This window comes from Hylobates moloch, unplaced genomic scaffold (genome assembly GCF_009828535.3).
Source record: "Hylobates moloch isolate HMO894 unplaced genomic scaffold, HMol_V3 SCAFFOLD_2, whole genome shotgun sequence".
Taxonomy (NCBI): Eukaryota; Metazoa; Chordata; class Mammalia; order Primates; family Hylobatidae; genus Hylobates; species Hylobates moloch.
In genome coordinates this window covers 88,278,343-88,295,490 of record NW_026652277.1, presented here as the reverse complement: position 1 = coordinate 88,295,490, position 17,148 = coordinate 88,278,343, and the positions used below count along the sequence as shown (strand labels likewise).

The 17,148-nt window shown below is 38.6% G+C and overlaps 1 protein-coding gene across 2 annotated transcripts in view; it reads right to left on the bottom strand.

Moving 5' to 3' along the window:
- Positions 1-3,605, bottom strand: part of FILIP1 (filamin A interacting protein 1) — a 259,847-nt gene extending 256,242 nt beyond the window's left edge. For both annotated transcript variants that reach the window (XM_058435100.1, XM_058435095.1), the window contains exon 1: positions 3,463-3,605. The gene's annotated coding sequence lies outside the window, so the exon portion shown is untranslated. The remainder of the gene's footprint in view (positions 1-3,462) is intronic.
- Between the last annotated feature and the right edge of the window lie 13,543 nt (positions 3,606-17,148).

Genomic DNA, 17,148 nt, shown 5'->3' with positions numbered 1-17,148 from the left:
TCTAAGAAACAATATGCCTAGGTTTAAGTAACCCACAAAATCCACTTTTCCAGCAAGGCAGTTTACCTGGCTTTGTCATCAGGCATCTCAGTGGATGACCACCTAAAACTATTAGGGATAATTTTTATAGGTAAAATTATGACTATCATACTAATATAAAATTAACATATGCCAACGTTGTAACTCATTGATTAATGAGGGAACCAATAAGATGTTACATAGACAGTGAGTTTCTTAAAAGAAGGAAAAGAAAAATTTTCTTTGTAACAAATTGTTCAAAGAACAATCTAAAGAACAGATAGAGGCTGGGCACGGTGGCTCACACTGTAATCCCAGCAGTTTAGGAAGCCAAGTCGGGCGATTACTGGAGTCCAGGAGTTCAAGACCAGCCTGGCCAACATGGTGAAACCCTGTCTCTACTAAAAATACAAAAATTAGCTAGGCTTGATGGCAGGCGCCTGTAATCCCAGCCACTTGGGAGGCTGAGGCAGGAGAATCACTTGAGCCCAGGAGGCAGAGGTTGCAGTGAGCTGAGGTTGCGCCACTGCACTCCAGCCTGGGCAACAAAGTCAGACTCCTCAAAAATAAAAATAAAAAAATAAAGAACAGATATATAGGCCATTAGGAATAATGAAATTAATTTGTTAATAGATATAAAATGGACCTCTTGGGGAGAAAGGGAAATCAATTGCCTCTCCAGCAGGCAAAATTCAGTTACATTACTTCCTGTTTTCTCCAACTTAACCGTGTTTAAAATACTCCATTAAGACAGTGGAAGATACAGACTCCTATAGTATTAGGTAACCTAGAAGTGTTCACTAAAAACACTCAGTATTCCATTGAAAAGACACTCAGTAATCTTTTTTTCTTTTCTCTGTTTCTTTTTTCTCATTTCAAAATCTTTCACAATTTTGCCTGACAATACAATGAAATACTATTCAGACATAAAAAAGGCTGGGGGGATAGAGAATATATGCATTTTGATATACAGAATCATAAAATAAAATATCTCTGAAAATATTTTTTAAATGCTGTCACTATTGGTTGCCTCTAGCAAGGGTAAGAGGGTGACAAGGGATCAGTGATAAGGAGAAGCTTCTCAGTATATATATATAAAACCTTCTAGGGTTTGGCATGGTGGCTCATACCTGTTATCCCAACATTTTGGGAGGCTGAGGTGGGAGGATTGTTTGAAGCCAAAAGTTCAAGACCAACCTGGCCAAGATAGCGAGATCCCATCTCAAAAAAAAAGAAAAAAAATTTTATATCTTTGAGTTTTGAAACTTGAGAATATATTTTTAAGTGAATAAATAAATTTATTTTTTGAGACAGAGTCTCGCTCTGTTGCCAGGCTGCAGTACTGTGGCGCAATCTCAGCTCACTGCAACCTCCAATTCCCTTGTTCAAGTGATTCTCCTGCCTCAGCCTCCCGAGTAGCTGGGATTACAGGCATGCACCACCATGCCCAGCTAATTTTTGTACTTTAAGTAGAGACGGGCTTTCACCATGTTAGCCAGGATGGTCTCGATCTCCTGACTTCGTGATCTGCCCGCCTTGGCCTCCCAAAGTGCTAGCATTACGGGCGTGAGCCACCGCACCCAGCCAAACTAAAATTTTTAAAAAGAAAAAATAGCATAGCATACAGCCTGGATATCGCCAGTTTCAAAGTAAGTATGGAAATCTCCCACATCTGTTTAGTTTCTTTTTTTTTTAACTGACTCCTTATTCATAGTTGCTTTTTTAGGTACATATTTAATATGTCTAATTAATCTTTTTTTTTTTTTTTGAGACAGGGTCTCACTTTGTCGCCCAGGCTGGAGTGCAGTGGCACAATCATGGATCACTGCAACCTACATCTCCCAAGTTCAAATGATCCTCCTACCTCAGCCTCCCAAGTAGCTGGGACCACAGGTGTGTGCACTATGCCCAGCTAATTTTTGTATTTTTTGTAGAGATGAGGTCTCACTATGTTGCCCAGGCTGTTCTCAAACTCCTGGACTCAAGTGATCTGCCCACATCAGCCTCCTAAAGTGCTACAGGAGTAAGCCACTTCGCCTGGCCTAATCATATTCTTATAATCCAATTTTCATTAAAATGTCATTGCAAAACCTTGGTACCAATAGGCAAATTCTTTTTTTTTTTTTTTTTTTTTTGTGAGAGAGTTTTGCTCTAGTTGCCCAGGCTGGAGTGCAATGGCGCAATCTCAGCTCACTGCAACCTCTGCCTCCCAGGTTCAAGCAATTATCCTGCCTCAGCCTTTTGAGTAGCTGGGATTACATGCGTCCGCCACTGCGCCCAGCTAATTTTTGTATTTTTAGTAGAGACGGGGTTTGACCATGTTGGCCAGGCTGATCTCAAACTCCTGACCTCATGATCCACCTACCTTGGCCTCCCAAAGCGCTGGGATTGCAGGCATGAGCCACCACGCCTGGGCCCAATAGGCAAATTCTTAATAATACCCTGATGATGAATCAAAGTGGCAAATTTTATGTTTACGTATGTTTTACCACTTCTTTAAAGGAGAATACCTTGAATATTCCAGGCACCAAGATGATTCTTTTTCCTGCAATATATCCGGGCTTAGTCTCTCTTTTTATAACAGGTCATTATCTTTTCATGTTTGTCAAACACAGGATATGTGAGGAATACTGCAATAGACAGACGCCAAAGGTGGGCTGGGTAGAAAAGTTGGCTAATACCATGGGAATCGGGAATCTTCCCAAACCAGGGCCCAAAACATTACAGAAGATCAATAAATCTTTGTTGAATAAATTAATAAGTGACTTATCTTAATAGTCACTTAGCACTGTTTTTGTATTTGAAATACTTGATCCATTTATCCAGTATTTATTCTGGTTCTCTGATCCCTCCGTCAGAAATCAGGCTGTCATCCTGGGAGAGGTAAATCCTCCTAGATGTCATTTAGAGAGAGAAGTATTTAATTGGTTCTTACACAGAGGATTAATCTGAGAGACAGACTTATTCCTGTCTTCTGCAAAAATGAGAAAACATTGTTTGAACCTCCAAGAATTCTCTCATAAATTATGTGTGCACTTCTCACAGTGGTAGTCTTCCCTTCCAATGTGGCAGCAAATGCAATCAGAGGAAGACTAAAAGAACATTTGCTCTCCTTAGTGACTTCGTGCAGAACATAGTTATGTACTAAGAAATTATTTAAACAAAGAGTAAAATGCTTAAAGCTCACAGATAACTCTCACAAGAGTTCCCAAGTGCTCTAATATATTCAAATAGTACAACTCTGACACCAAGTGGTAAAAAAACAGTATAAGCTCTTTGAATAAACAATACTGCAGATGGTATTATTATGGGTAGTCCAAAAATTTTACAGCCTTTCGGTCAGTGATATTGTCTTAGCTCATTTTCTGTTGCTTATAACAGAATGCCTGAAATTGGTATTCTAAACACCATATGATTTATAGAGAAGAGGAATTTCTTTCTTACAGTTATGGAAGCTGAGAAGTCCAAGGTCGAGAGAGTACATCTGGTGAAGAATTTCTTCCTGGTGGGGACTCCCTGAAGAGTCCCAAGGTGGTGCAAGGCATCACATGACGTTCCAGCTCAGCTCTCTCTTCCTCTTCTTATAAAGCCACCAATCCTGTTGGATAAATGAAAGACGCCATCTTAGGCATCGGTTCCGGGTTCTTCCCCCTCCACTTGGCGCCCCCTAAACCCCCCAAGCACAGCCCGCCAAATAAGCACCCAATCAAAAGGAAACACCTCCTGCTAGCCCCGAGGTCCCGCCCTCCCACCAATCACCAATCACCACATCACCCTAAAGGACATAAATACTCAGCCCCAGCAGCTCTCTCTCTCTCTCTTTCTCCCCTTCTCTTCGTCTTCTTGCACGCTGATCCTCCAATAAAGATCTCTTGGCTGCCACTGGTGTCGTCTCTGACTAGCCTGTCGCCCTTCAAATCCCACCTCCATAGCCCATTAATCAATTAACCCATTAATTCATGAATCACTCATGACTCAATCACCTCTTATAGGCCTGACCTCTCAATCCTGCCCCATTGAAGATAAATTTTAACATGAGTTTTGGAGGGGATAAATACTCATACTATAACAGATATGTTACTTCTAAGACTCATTGTCAATGCTATTTTTCATCTAATCATTTCTAAAGAAGAACATTAGCATTGTTCCTTGTATAGAGTTGCTGAGAAAATTAAATAAATTAGACAAGAAAAAGAAATTTTTAATGCCTGATACACAATTAAGTGCTAAATAGGTGTCAATTATTATTACTGCCTAATTTCATGTCTGCTAGTGATAAGGACACTAAGCAAGCTGTCCCTGTCCTCCACATGCAAAGAAAAAAACAAATGAAACTAAGTGTTAACAGGTGCTATGATAGACATGTTTAGTAGATACATGGAAGGCACATAAAAGGAAGTGATCAGGTCAGGCACGGTGGCTCATGCCTGTAATGCCAGCACTTTGGGAGGCTAAGGCAGGCGGATCACTTGAGGTCAGAAGTTTAAGACCAGCCTGGCCAACATGGTGAAACCCCATCTCTACTAAACATACAAAAATTAGTGAAGTATAGTGGCACATGCCTGTAGTCCCAGCTACTGGGGAGGCTGAGGTGGGAGAATCATTTGAATCCGGGAGGTGGAGGTTGCAGTGAGTCAAGATCGTGCCACTGCACTCTAGCCTTGGCCACAGAGCAAGACTCTGTCTGAAAAAAAAAAAAAAAAAAAGAGGGAATGATCAGTTCTCTCTGAGCACTTTCTTCTTCAAATACAGACCTTTAGCAACTATATTAGTAATATACGACCTCACACACTGCTCATGTGTGATTGACCCAGGGTTGGAAACTCATCTCAGTACGGGTCCATCCAATCCTTTATTTTAGGAATTTAGATTTAAAATTTTGATACATTTATCAGTCTGAGATGTTCACTTGAGCCAAGGATGTAAAATGAAGTGCTTTAAGGCTGTCATGTGCAAAAGAACTAGGACAGACCTGTCTACAGAGAAAAATAAAACAGAAATACAGAGGAGAGGCAGAGATGAGAGAGAGTTCAGATGTCTCCAGAGAGACACAGGATCTTCTTCCCAGGAACCAGCTCTCTGCAGTTCTAATGACTTTCCAATACTTGGTTCGAGACCTGAGAATGTTCAGGACAATATCCTTGCCCTTGAGTTTTTAAAGATATCTGTGCATCCTTATAATAAATTTCCTCTCCTTGTTAAATCTTGCCTTCGTTAATTTGTTATTTGCCACTAAAGTAATCTTGGCTTAGACACTGGATAAGCTCAAACATTAACTTCCCACCTAATATTTATCCTGAATAATTAAAATTTTATTCTTTTAAATATTTGAGTACCACAGATATGTAATATAATTTTATACTATAAATTGGATGCTATTTTTCACCAATAGAGTAGCTGTTTATTTTCTCAGATGTAAAAGGCTGTCAATCTTGATTCTTCGATTAAGAAGAAAATAGATTTCTCCACAAAGAAAAGGGTACATTTGAATTTAAAATTCTACAAATATTTAACTAGAACATTTTTCCCAGTTAATTAAATTTACATATAGGAGTATGCAAAGATATGTCTCACACACATAAATATATTAAGGTGAAACCATGACGGAGAAATAAAAACTAATCTAGTGTACAGTAGAGATCAAATAAAGAAGACTATCAAGTTTCTGGGAAGTCAGCACTCCACAGTTTACACATGTGTACATCATAGTCAGTGTTTTTAAGAAAAAAAAATACGGCTGGGCATGGTGGCTCACTCCTGTAATCCCAGCACTTTGGTAAGCCAAGGCGGGCAGATCACCTAAGGTCAGGAGTTCAAGACCAGCCTGGCCAACATGATGAAACCCTGTCTCTACTAAAAATACAAAAATTAGCCAGGGGTGGTGGCACACACCTGTAATCCCAGCTACTCAGGAGGCTGAGGCAGGAGAATCCCTTGAACCCAGGAGGTGGAGTTTGCAGTGAGCCAAGATCACACCACTGCACTCCAGCCTGGGCAATAGAGCAAGACTCTGTCTTAAAAAAAAAAAAAAATATATATATATAGATATATAGATGTATATATCTATATATATAGATATATACATAAAATTTTGTTAGTAACCTTTAAATTTAGAATACGCAGAAATTTTTAAGAAAGAAAATCATCTTTTTAAGAAAGAAACACAATAGTCACTGTTTTTAAGAACAAAAATACATATTAAATCAAATTTTGGAAGTAACCTTTAAATCAAGAATACACAGAAATTTTTAAGAAAGAAATCATCTAGTGCCCCAGTACTGAAAGAAATTTCATTTGTCTATTTTTCCACTCAAATACATTTTTTACACTGACCATAACTCTTCTTCACAAATAATTTGTGAACTTTTTTTCATCATTAAACTATCTCCGAAAATATCTTTTTTGATGACTGAAAGATGGGAAGATAGGAGTAGAAAGAGAAAGGTTGTTCAAACCCTGTTCAGCTACCCCAAATACTGTTTTTTAAATGCTCTCATGGTATATAAAAGCTTTTAGAGACACATAGGACCAGGTATGGTGCCTTTACATACATACAGATATTCCCCTACATCATGCACACATAGGGACAACATGGAGGGACACATTTCTGTGAGTGGTCTGCTGACTAAATAGGAGTAGAAAGGAGGTGAACATATCAAACCATTGTTCTTTTCTAAACTTGGGTTACTTCTATGAGTTCTTCTAACATAGGGGATTTCTTTATGATTGTATGCCCCCAAAGGCATCTACCCTAAAGTATACATAAATGGTAAAAGAAATACATATTATCAGTTGAGAAAAAAGATATCGTCTTCAAGTCTCTCAAAACCCTTTACAACTAGATGTGATTAGCTAGAATGGCTATTCCACATTCTGAGAGCTCCTAACCTTTCTCAATCTTTTTGAATATCTACTAGGAGGAGGGATTTTCACTGGCACCTCTGCTTTGTAGTTTGTTTCTGCATAATCTATTTCTGTTTTATACCAAGAAGTCCCAGGCATGATATTTAGCCTTTCCTTCAATTCAAAATGCATATTCAGAGAGAAAGAGAGAAAATTTGCTTATTAAATTTTTCATACTTCCAGCCTGGTGCGGTGGCTCCCGCCTGTAATCCCAGCACTTTGGGAGGCCAAAGCGGGTGGATCACCTGAAGTCAGGAGTTCAAGACCAGCCTGGCCAATATGGTGAAACCCCATCTCTACTAAAAATATAAAAATTAGCTGGGCGTGGTAGTGAGCACCTGTAATCCCAGCTACTTGGGAGGCTGAGGCAGGAGAATCACTTGAACCTGAAGGCAGAGGTTGTAGTGAGCCGAGATCGTGCCACTGCACTCCAGCCTGGGCGACAGAGCAAGACTCCATCTCAAAAAAAAAAAAAAAAAAATTCATACTTCCAGAAGAATTTACTGAGGATTGAGAGAGTGGATGTGTCTCAGAAAGGATTTTCATACAAATTCAAATAGCATGGTGGATATTGTCATACTTAAAATTCCTCTAAATATTGCACTGGTAATTTTCCAGCAATTGTTTTGCTCCTTTGGCCTCAAGCCATCTCCTTTCATCCTCATCCTTTTTCTTACTTCTTCCTTTCCAAATTACTCAGTGTTCCAAATTTTCTTCCCTCTTTGTCAAGCACTAATAACAAACCTAAGAAAATAACATGGTCAGTTTAACAAGATCTAAACTTGTGGTTTACAGAACAAAGAATACCATAGGAAATTCCCTCTTCTCCTTGCAGAAAACAACCACTTAAAAACAAGATAACATGAAATAAACCAAAATAACATGAAAGAAAAAAATGCATGGTTCATCTCATGAGACTAGAGACAGCTGATATCCAAGCCACAATACATTTGGAAGAGAAGCCAAAACCAGAGAAGAAAAAATAAAGTCAAGAGAAAACAGAGACGGAGGCCTGTTGGTAAAAAATCTCAGAATTAATCAGCAATATACATTTCTCCTAGGTAAAAGACATGGTATTAGTCAAGGTTCTCCAGAGAAAGAGAAACAATAGGTGATGTGTGTGTGTGTGTATATATATATATATATATATATATATACACACACACATAGAAAACATACATATTTTATGTTCCTATATATTAATGTGATATATATTTATATAGTATATATTTTAATATATTATCTATAATCTATTGTTTCTGATTATATATACACACACAAACACATATACATATATACACACACAAAGAGGCGTATAATAAGGAGGAATTAGCTCATGCAATTATGGAGGCAGACAAGTCCCAAGATCTGCAGGGTAAATCAAGCAAGCTGGAAATTCAGGAGAATTAATGGTTTAGTTCCAGTCTGAGTCCAAAGACTTGAGAACCAGGAGAGCTAATAGTGTAGTTCCCATCTAAACACTGGCAAGCTCAAAACCGAGGAAGAACTAATGTTTCAATTGAAGTCCAAAGGCAGTCAGGCAGGAAGGCTTCTCTCTTACTCAAGAACAATCAGCCCTTTTGTTTTATTAATTCCTTCAACTGATTGGATGAGGCCCACCCACATTGGGGAGGGCATTCTACTTTATACTTAGTTTACCTGTTTAAATGTTAATCTCATCCAAAAACACACTCACAATAATACCCAAAATAATGTTTGATCAAATATCTGAACACATCATGGCCCAGTCAAGTTAACACATAAAATTAACCATCACAGACATACACTGAGGTATGAAACTGAAACCACTTGTCAAAAACAGGAGACATAACATGCATAGACTAGTAATAAAAACATCCTTTTTGTTCCAAAAAGTAGAGAAGAAAGAGCTAAATGATGAATAATACCAATTTGTAGGAAGCAATGCTAAACATTGTATTAGCAAAGAATATCCAGTAGCACAATTAAGGAACAACGCACCATAATCAAATATGATTTACTCCAGGAAAACAAAGATGAATCAGTGTTTCAGAAAGTCTTTCTAAATATGGCACAAACCCAGAAACCACAAACAAAAGATTTATAAATTCAACCAGTTAAAAAAGCTAAAATATCTGCACATTAAAACCATCATAAACAGAAACACGGAAAATATTGCAACTCATGGCACTGAAAAGTGACTGATATTTCTGTATTTATACCTATCTTTCATAAATTAATAAGAAAAACCTCAAGAGCCCTTTAGAAAAATAGGCAAATTTTATAAAGAGATGGTTTTTTGTTGTTGTTTTTGGGTTTTTGGTTTTTGGCTTTTTGGTTTTTTGGTTTTGAGACAGGGTCTCACTCTGTCATCCAGGCTTGAGTGCAGTGGTGCAATCTGGGCTTACTGGAGCCTCAACATTTCTGGGCTCAGGTGATCTTCCTCACCTTAGCCTCCTGAGTTGCTAAGACTACAGGTCCATGCCACCACACTTGGCTAATTTTTGTATTTTTTTGTGCAGAGACAGGGTTTTGCCATGTCGGCCAGGCTGGTCTCAAATCCCTGGGCTCAAGCAGTCCACCCACCTCAGCCTTCCAAAGTGCTGGGATTACAGACATGAGCCACCATGCCTGGCTGGTTTATTAAAAAGTAGAAAGGGTTCTTATGCTGCTGAAAAAGTATTCTTTCTCATAATAAAATAAAAGCAAAACAACTCTGAGATAATATTTCACCTACCAAATTGGCAAAGATTAAAAAATTGATACACTTTGACATGCAAGATATATTACTTCTGGGAATGTAGATCGGCACAACCTCTATGAAAGGCAATGTAACAGTATCTATCACAATTATAAATATACTTACCCTGTGACCCAGCAACTTCACTTTTGGAATTTATCCTCCAGATATACTCATTTATTTGCAAAATGATGGATGACCAAGATTAATCAAGGAAGTATCATTAGTAATATCAAGAGGTTAGAAATAACCTAAATGCTCACCAATAGGGACTAGCAAATATATTATGGTGCATTCGTATGATATAACGTTATGCAGCTGAAAAAAATATGAGATCTACCACATCACCTAGGACAATACCTTGCATATAGCTACTAAATGAATAAATTACTGAGAGGAAGGAAGAAAGGAAGAGGAAAGATTCTGTGTTCTGACATAAAGTAACCTCAAAGATATATTGTTAAGTGAAAAAAGTAAGGTACAGAAAAATATGTATAGTATTCCGTTTAAAGATGAAAATGACTTATTAATATATTTGCTTTATTGGGTATATAATATCTCAAGAAGGGTATATTCAAAACTAATACCAGTGAATACCAGTGACTGGGAAACTCAGGGACTGAGGCATAGGAATTGAAGAGATAGTGTTTTCATTTCAAATTCTTAACCATAGAAATGCATATCACCAAAAAGTATGATTAAAACATTTTAAATAATTCTTAAATACAAAAAATAGAATCTATATTTATTAGAAGGCGATTTTGTTTATAAATATATGTTAGCTGCAAAAGAAACTACTAAGCAACTCCCTCCACCTAGACCTAAGTCTAAATCCATACAAAAGCATTATAAATAGGCAGATGAGATATTTATGTCCTCTCTCTTAGACTGTTCCACTGCAGTCCTGTCTTGGTATCTATCACTACTGGAAATCTTTTGTTTGGTACTTACCTTGTCCACCCTTCCTTGTGTTCAGCAGGATATTTGAAGGAAAAAAAGACAGTGAGAGCTGGGTACAGATGCTCTCACACTTAGAATGGGGTTATGTCTCCATTAACCCATCATTAAGTTGAACATATTGTAAGTCAAAAATGCACTTAATACACCTAACCTATCCAACATCATAGTTTAGTCTAGCCTACTGTAAGTACTCAGAACACTTCCATTAGCCTACAGTTGGGCAAAATCATCTAACACAAAGCCTATTTTATAATAAGGTGTTGAATATCTCACATAATTTATGGAACACAGCACACAGTAGCGTACAATATCAGTTGTTAACGGTGGTGGTCAAGTGGCTGACTGAAAGCAGCAGCTTACTGCCACCTCCAGCATCATGATAGAGTGAGTATATTGCTAGCTTAGGAAAATATCAAAATTTAACAGTCAAAGTATGATTTCTACTCAATGTGTATTGCTTTTGTGCCATCATGAAGTCAAAAAAATCTTAAGTTGAGCCATTGTAAGTCAGGCACCATCTGTATTTATTTTCCTAAATTCTACCCTTCCAAGACATCCCAGGAAGAGCTGCCTTTGTCCACCATGGATCACAGCTCCTGTCAGCAAGCCCTCCCCACACAGCCTGCTGTGTGTCCACATTCCAGTACCAGCTTCTTCATGCCCCTCTCCCCACCCCCACCATATCATTCAGTTGTAGAGATAGTAGCAGTCCCATTATTATGAGAACCAGATTATTGCTGTATTCTTTGTAGGTTCCTTGTACCCCAGCCACACTTTTGTAAATACAGTCAGCCCTCCATATCCAGGTATTCTACATCCACAATTCAACCAAACATGATCAAAAATATTCCAAAAAGTGGACAGTTGCACATGTACTGGTATGAATAGACTTCTTTTTCTTGTCCATATTCCCTAGACAATAGAGTATAACAACTATTTATGTGGTATTTACGTTGTATTGGGTATTATAAAACCTATTGTAATCTGGAGATGATTTAAAGTATACGGGACAGGATGGGCCCAGTGGCTCATGCCTGTAATCCCAGCATTTTGGGAGGGCAAGGCGGGTGGATCATCTGAGATCAGGAGTTCGAGACCACCCTGGCCAACATAGTGAAACCCTGTCTCTACTAAAAATACAAAAATTAGCTGGGCGTGGTTGTGTGCATCTGTAGTCCCAGCTACTTGAGAGAATTGCTTGAACCCGGGAGGCAGAGGTTGCAGTGAGTTGAGATCGTGCCACTGCATTCCAGCCAGGGCAACACAGCAAGACTCTGTCTCAAATAATAATAATAATAATAATAATAATAAATAAATAAATAAAGTATACAGGACAATGTGCATAGGCTGTATGCAAATACTATGCCATTTTATATAAGGAACTTGAGCATCTGTGGATTTTGGTATCTGCCAGGGTCCTGGAACCAATCCCTTAAAGACACCAGGGGATAACTATAGTTCCTTTTTAAAACTCTTCTCAAATTATACACTTTGAGTATGCCATTTCATTCCAGGCCCTAACTGATAAATCATTTCAACCCTTGTCATTAGTTCTTAAACTAATATTTGCATGCTTTATCTCAACTCTTTGCTCTTTTTCCCAAGTTGCAATTCAAAATTCATTTAACCTCAAACTGATAGTCTTTCTTTAAATTTCATAACACTTACTAAAATATATGCAGAATCCTAGCTGTATTCATTTTCACCTGTATCTTTTCAGCATTCAAATTATTTTAAGTTTGGAAGATCATTGTTGAAAGAGATTTTTTTCATCTCCTCCTCATAAGTCAGAAAAAAATTTTTGGCCCCAGGTGGTTTACAGCCTTGCTTAACTAAGTGAGTGACCAGGATGGAAAGTTAGACCTATGGTAGGCAGCAGGGCCAACTTCATGGTCATGTGACCTGTATAGTCAGCAGGACCCACACTTAGAAGAGTCCCAGACTTGGTTTAATTCACTGCTGTCATCATCTTGAAAATATTAATATTCTTTGAACAAAGAGCTCTGCATTTTTATTTAACACTGAGTCCCACAAAATCATGATAGACAGCTTTTAAGATGGTCTCTAATGGTAGACTGCCTTTAAAATGAGTGGGGATGGGGAAAAAAAACATGGTCCCTAATGATCCCCACTTCCTGGTATTCACAGCCTTGGATAATCCTCTGCTCTTGAGTGTGAGCTGGACCTACTGACTCAACTTCTAACAGAGTACTGACAGTGATGAAATGTCATTTCCAGGATTAGGTTTAATAGACCGTGGCTTCTATTTTGTGTTTCTCTCTCTCTCTCTTTCTTTCTGTCTGACACACACACACACACACACACACACACACACATATTCTAAGGAAGTTAGCTGCCATGTTGTAAGCTATCCTGCGGAGAGGCCTACATGACAACAAATCATTGTGTTTAGCGAACAACCAGTGAAAAGCTGAGGCCTGCCAACAGCCATCACAGGGAGCTTGGAAGCATATCATCCCCCAGGCAAGGCTTCAAATGAGACTGTGGTCCCACCTGATACCTTGTTTGCAGCCTGTGAGAAATCTTGAGACTGAGGCACCCAGATAAGCTATACTTGGACTCCTGACCCAAAGAAGCTGTGAGATAGTAAATGATTGTTGTGTAAGCTGTTAGTAGCTTAAATTTAGATTTTGGGGTAGAGCATTATGCAGGAATAGATGACTAATACAAATCCCCAAGATAAGCTTATTGCCATATGAAGTTCTTAAATAGATTATACAATTTTAAACACAGACATTACAAAAATATAGCATTTTCATTCATTGTTAAGACTCAGAGAACCTGGTCTATACTTGATTTCTAATGTAATCTCAGTTTTTGCTGGATCACAAGTAGTTTATTGCCCTTTGACAAAGCCTCAGCAAAGTAACAACAGTGTCCTCCCCTTCCCTTTCCAACCACATCCATTAATGAAGAAACATGTACCTTAACAAAGTACATTTCATTTCATTAAGTACCAAAGCACACACTTACTTTTGCTTTCCTGGATGGGTACAATAGAGTGAAATGTTTCCTGAGCTCTGGGCTAGTGAGTAGAAAAACTACACACTGCTTACCCTCCCCAAGTTTGTTTCAGGTAATCCTCTGTGATTTCTATGCCATTAACATTATTTTTTAGTGCTGTTTTTTTGTTTCAAAGAAATTAGTTTAATTATTTTCCAAAAGATAAACAACATGAAATTCCAAAACTACTAGCAGATGCTAAAACAAGTTTTCCCAGGCTTCCAGGAGAATAAACAGTCTGGTAACTGAAGATATGATCTAGATCTGGTTAAAACCATAAACCCTAGATTGTATGTTAATCACATTACCCCTGTATTTCTTCTGAAATGCAATTATTTCGGTGCAGTTTTCTCAGGCTCTCTCTAAGTAAATGAGCCAATATACCAAAGCAACTCATCCTTTAAAAGGAATTCAGCCAATCTGAAACATCAACATAGGCTAAAGATAAACCACAAACACAAGCATCGTATCCTAAAATAGACTTTATCAATCTTCTATCAACACTGAACTATATTTTCAATTTCTTGTTTTTAATCTCTTACAGTGCCTAATCCAGTCCTAAAGAAAATATTTACTAGTAAACAAGTATGGAAAGAAGGAAGGTAAATAGGGGAAGAAGGAAGGAGGATTTTATTGGTTTGAAAAATAAGTATTATCTTAACATTTCCTTATAATTTACTAAGTGTTATGGTCTGAATATGTCCTCCAAAATTCATGTATTAGAAATTTAATCGGCCGGGCACGGTGGCTCACGCTTGTAATCCCAGCACTTTGGGAGGCCGAGGCGGGTGGATCACGAGGTCAGGAGATCGAGACCAGGTGAAACCCCGTCTCTACTAAAAATACAAAAAATTAGCCAGGCGTGGTGGCGGGTGCCTGTAGTCCCAGCTACTCGGAGAGGCTGAGGCAGGAGAATGGCGTGAACCCGGGAGGTGGAGCTTGCAATGAGCTGAGATTGCGCCACTGTACTCCAGCCTGGGCGACAGAGCGAGACTCCGTCTCAAAAAAAAAAAAAAAAAATTTAATCCCCACTGCCTTTTGCAGGGGAGGCATTTAGGTCATGAGGGCTCCACCATCATGAATGAACTGATGCTGTTATAAAAGGGCTTGACAGGCCAGGCCATGGTAGCTCATACCTGTACTCCCAGCACTTTGAGAAGCCAAGGCAGGCGGATCTCTTGAGGCCAGGAGTTGGAGACCAGCCTGGCCAACATGGCAGAACGCCATCTCTACTAAAAATATAAAAATTAGCTGGGTGTGGTGGTGCACACCTGTAATCCCAGCTACTCTGGAGCTGAGGTACAAGAATCGCTTGAACCTGGGAGGCAGAGGTTGTAGTGAGCCAAGATCACGCCACTGCACTCTAGCCTGGGTGACAGAGTGAGACTCTGTCTCAAAAAAAAAAAAAAAAGTAAAATATTTTTGAGATAAAATGTATTATATATATATGTACATATATATATATATACATTGTACATTTCATTATTTAATTAAGCACTTCATGCTTAGCACCTTTGGGTCTGTAGATGAACTTCAAAGAATCCATGAACTCTCTTTGGCTTTTTTGGCATCAATAATATTTTTCTTATATTTAAAACATTAACTCATGTTTAAGAAATCAATATTATATTTGATTAATAGAAAGTCACAATGTCATTGCTCTGTTGCACAGTTTTTTAAAAATGAAAATAAAAAGGCTTCACCACAATGCAGATAAACTAAAGATTGAGATCAGGCTACCACAGAAATACTTAGTCCTAATTATGTGACAATTGTAGACTTAAAATCCTGAACACAGTCATCCAGTTAAACATAGCAGATTAAAAATAGAGAATGTATTGCCTCTCTCTCCTAAAATCACACTAAAATGACAGTAAGTAGATTTTTTTAACCACAAGGAGAAAGAGAATTTGAAAAAAAGATCATAGCAATCAACATTTTGGCTGAAAAGCAGATGGATGAGTGGTAACTGACTTAACAAACCAGAGAATACTAAAACCTAACAGTGTAAGGGAAATCCAGAAACAGACAACGGAATCCCAGAAATGCTCAGAAAATTGAAGCATCAGTTACTCTTGAAAGTCAAAGTTAGTACAGATGGATTTTAAAATAGAAAATTGATTTTTTTAAATGCTGTATAGTTTGACAGCTTCCTCTCCCTCAGAAACCTGCCCCAAAAGTGAAGCTACTATCCATCCCCAATCCTGGAAGACAACTAAAGATCTGCTCTCTGAAGAAATGGAACTATAGAGATTTTAATTCAAGGACAAGATACTGAAACAGAATGATCAAGTGATCATTATTCATTACCGAAAAATAAGATCTCTGACCCCCATTCCCTGGGAGAACGGATGATTTCTCCTAGCTCAAGAAAAATTACTTGAAGAGTCTGGTATCAGGCCCTGCCAGATGACACTACAGTAAAGTTTACCTGTGACTAGTTCTACATACACATCCAGAGCTTCAGATCAACCTCACATTGCCTTACCATCCAATAGAAGCTGGTAGCTGAGGATTGCCTGATACTTCAGAAGTCTCTAATGTGAATCAGCAATGAAAAAAGAAATAGAAAGAATTTGAGATAAAAAATATGCAGAAGGGGCCAGTGCACTGGTTCACAGCTATAATCCCAGCACTTATGGAGGCCAAGGTGGGCGGATCACCTGAGGTCAGAAGTTCAAGACCAGCCTGGCCAACATGGTGAAACCCTGTTTCTACTAAAAGTACAACAATTAGCTGAGTGTGGTAGCATGTGCCTGTAACCCCTGCTACTTGGGAGGCTAAGGCAGAGAATCACTTGAACAAAGGAGGAGGAGGTTGCAGTGAGTCCAGATTGCGCCACTGCACTTCAGCCTGGGTGACAAAGCGAGACTCCATCTTGGAAAAAAAAATGCAGAAGGAATAAAACATTCAAGAATGTTTTTAAATTCTTAGAAAAAAGGCCAGATATGGTGGCTCATGCCTGTAATCCTAGCACTTTGGGAAGCCAAGGTGGGTGGATCACTTGAGCCCAGGAGTTTGAGACCAGCCTTGGCAACATGGTGAAACCATGTCTCTACAAAAAAATACAAAAATTAGTTGGTGTGGTGGTATGCACATGTGGTCCCAGCTACTTGGGAGGCTGAGGTGGGAGGATCGCTTGAACCTGGGAGGCTGAGGCTGCAGTGAGCTGAAATTATGCCACTGTACTTCTGCCTAGGTGACAGAGCTGATACCCTGTCTCAAAAAAAAAAAAAAAAAGAAAATTCTTAGAAAAAAAATTTTTTTTTGAGAAAACATCTCATTCTGTTGTCTAGGCTGGAGTGCAGTGATGCAATCATCGCTCACTGCAATCACAACTTCCCAGGCTCAAGCAATCCTCCCACCTCAGCCTCCTGCATAGCTGGGACTACAGGTACACACCACCATACCTGGCTAATGTTTTTTTTTTTTTAATTTATTGTGGAGATGGGATTAAAAATATAAAAGCAACTTGCTCTTCTGCCTATGACAGAGTAACTAGTCTCAGACTAGCCTTCTTGGCA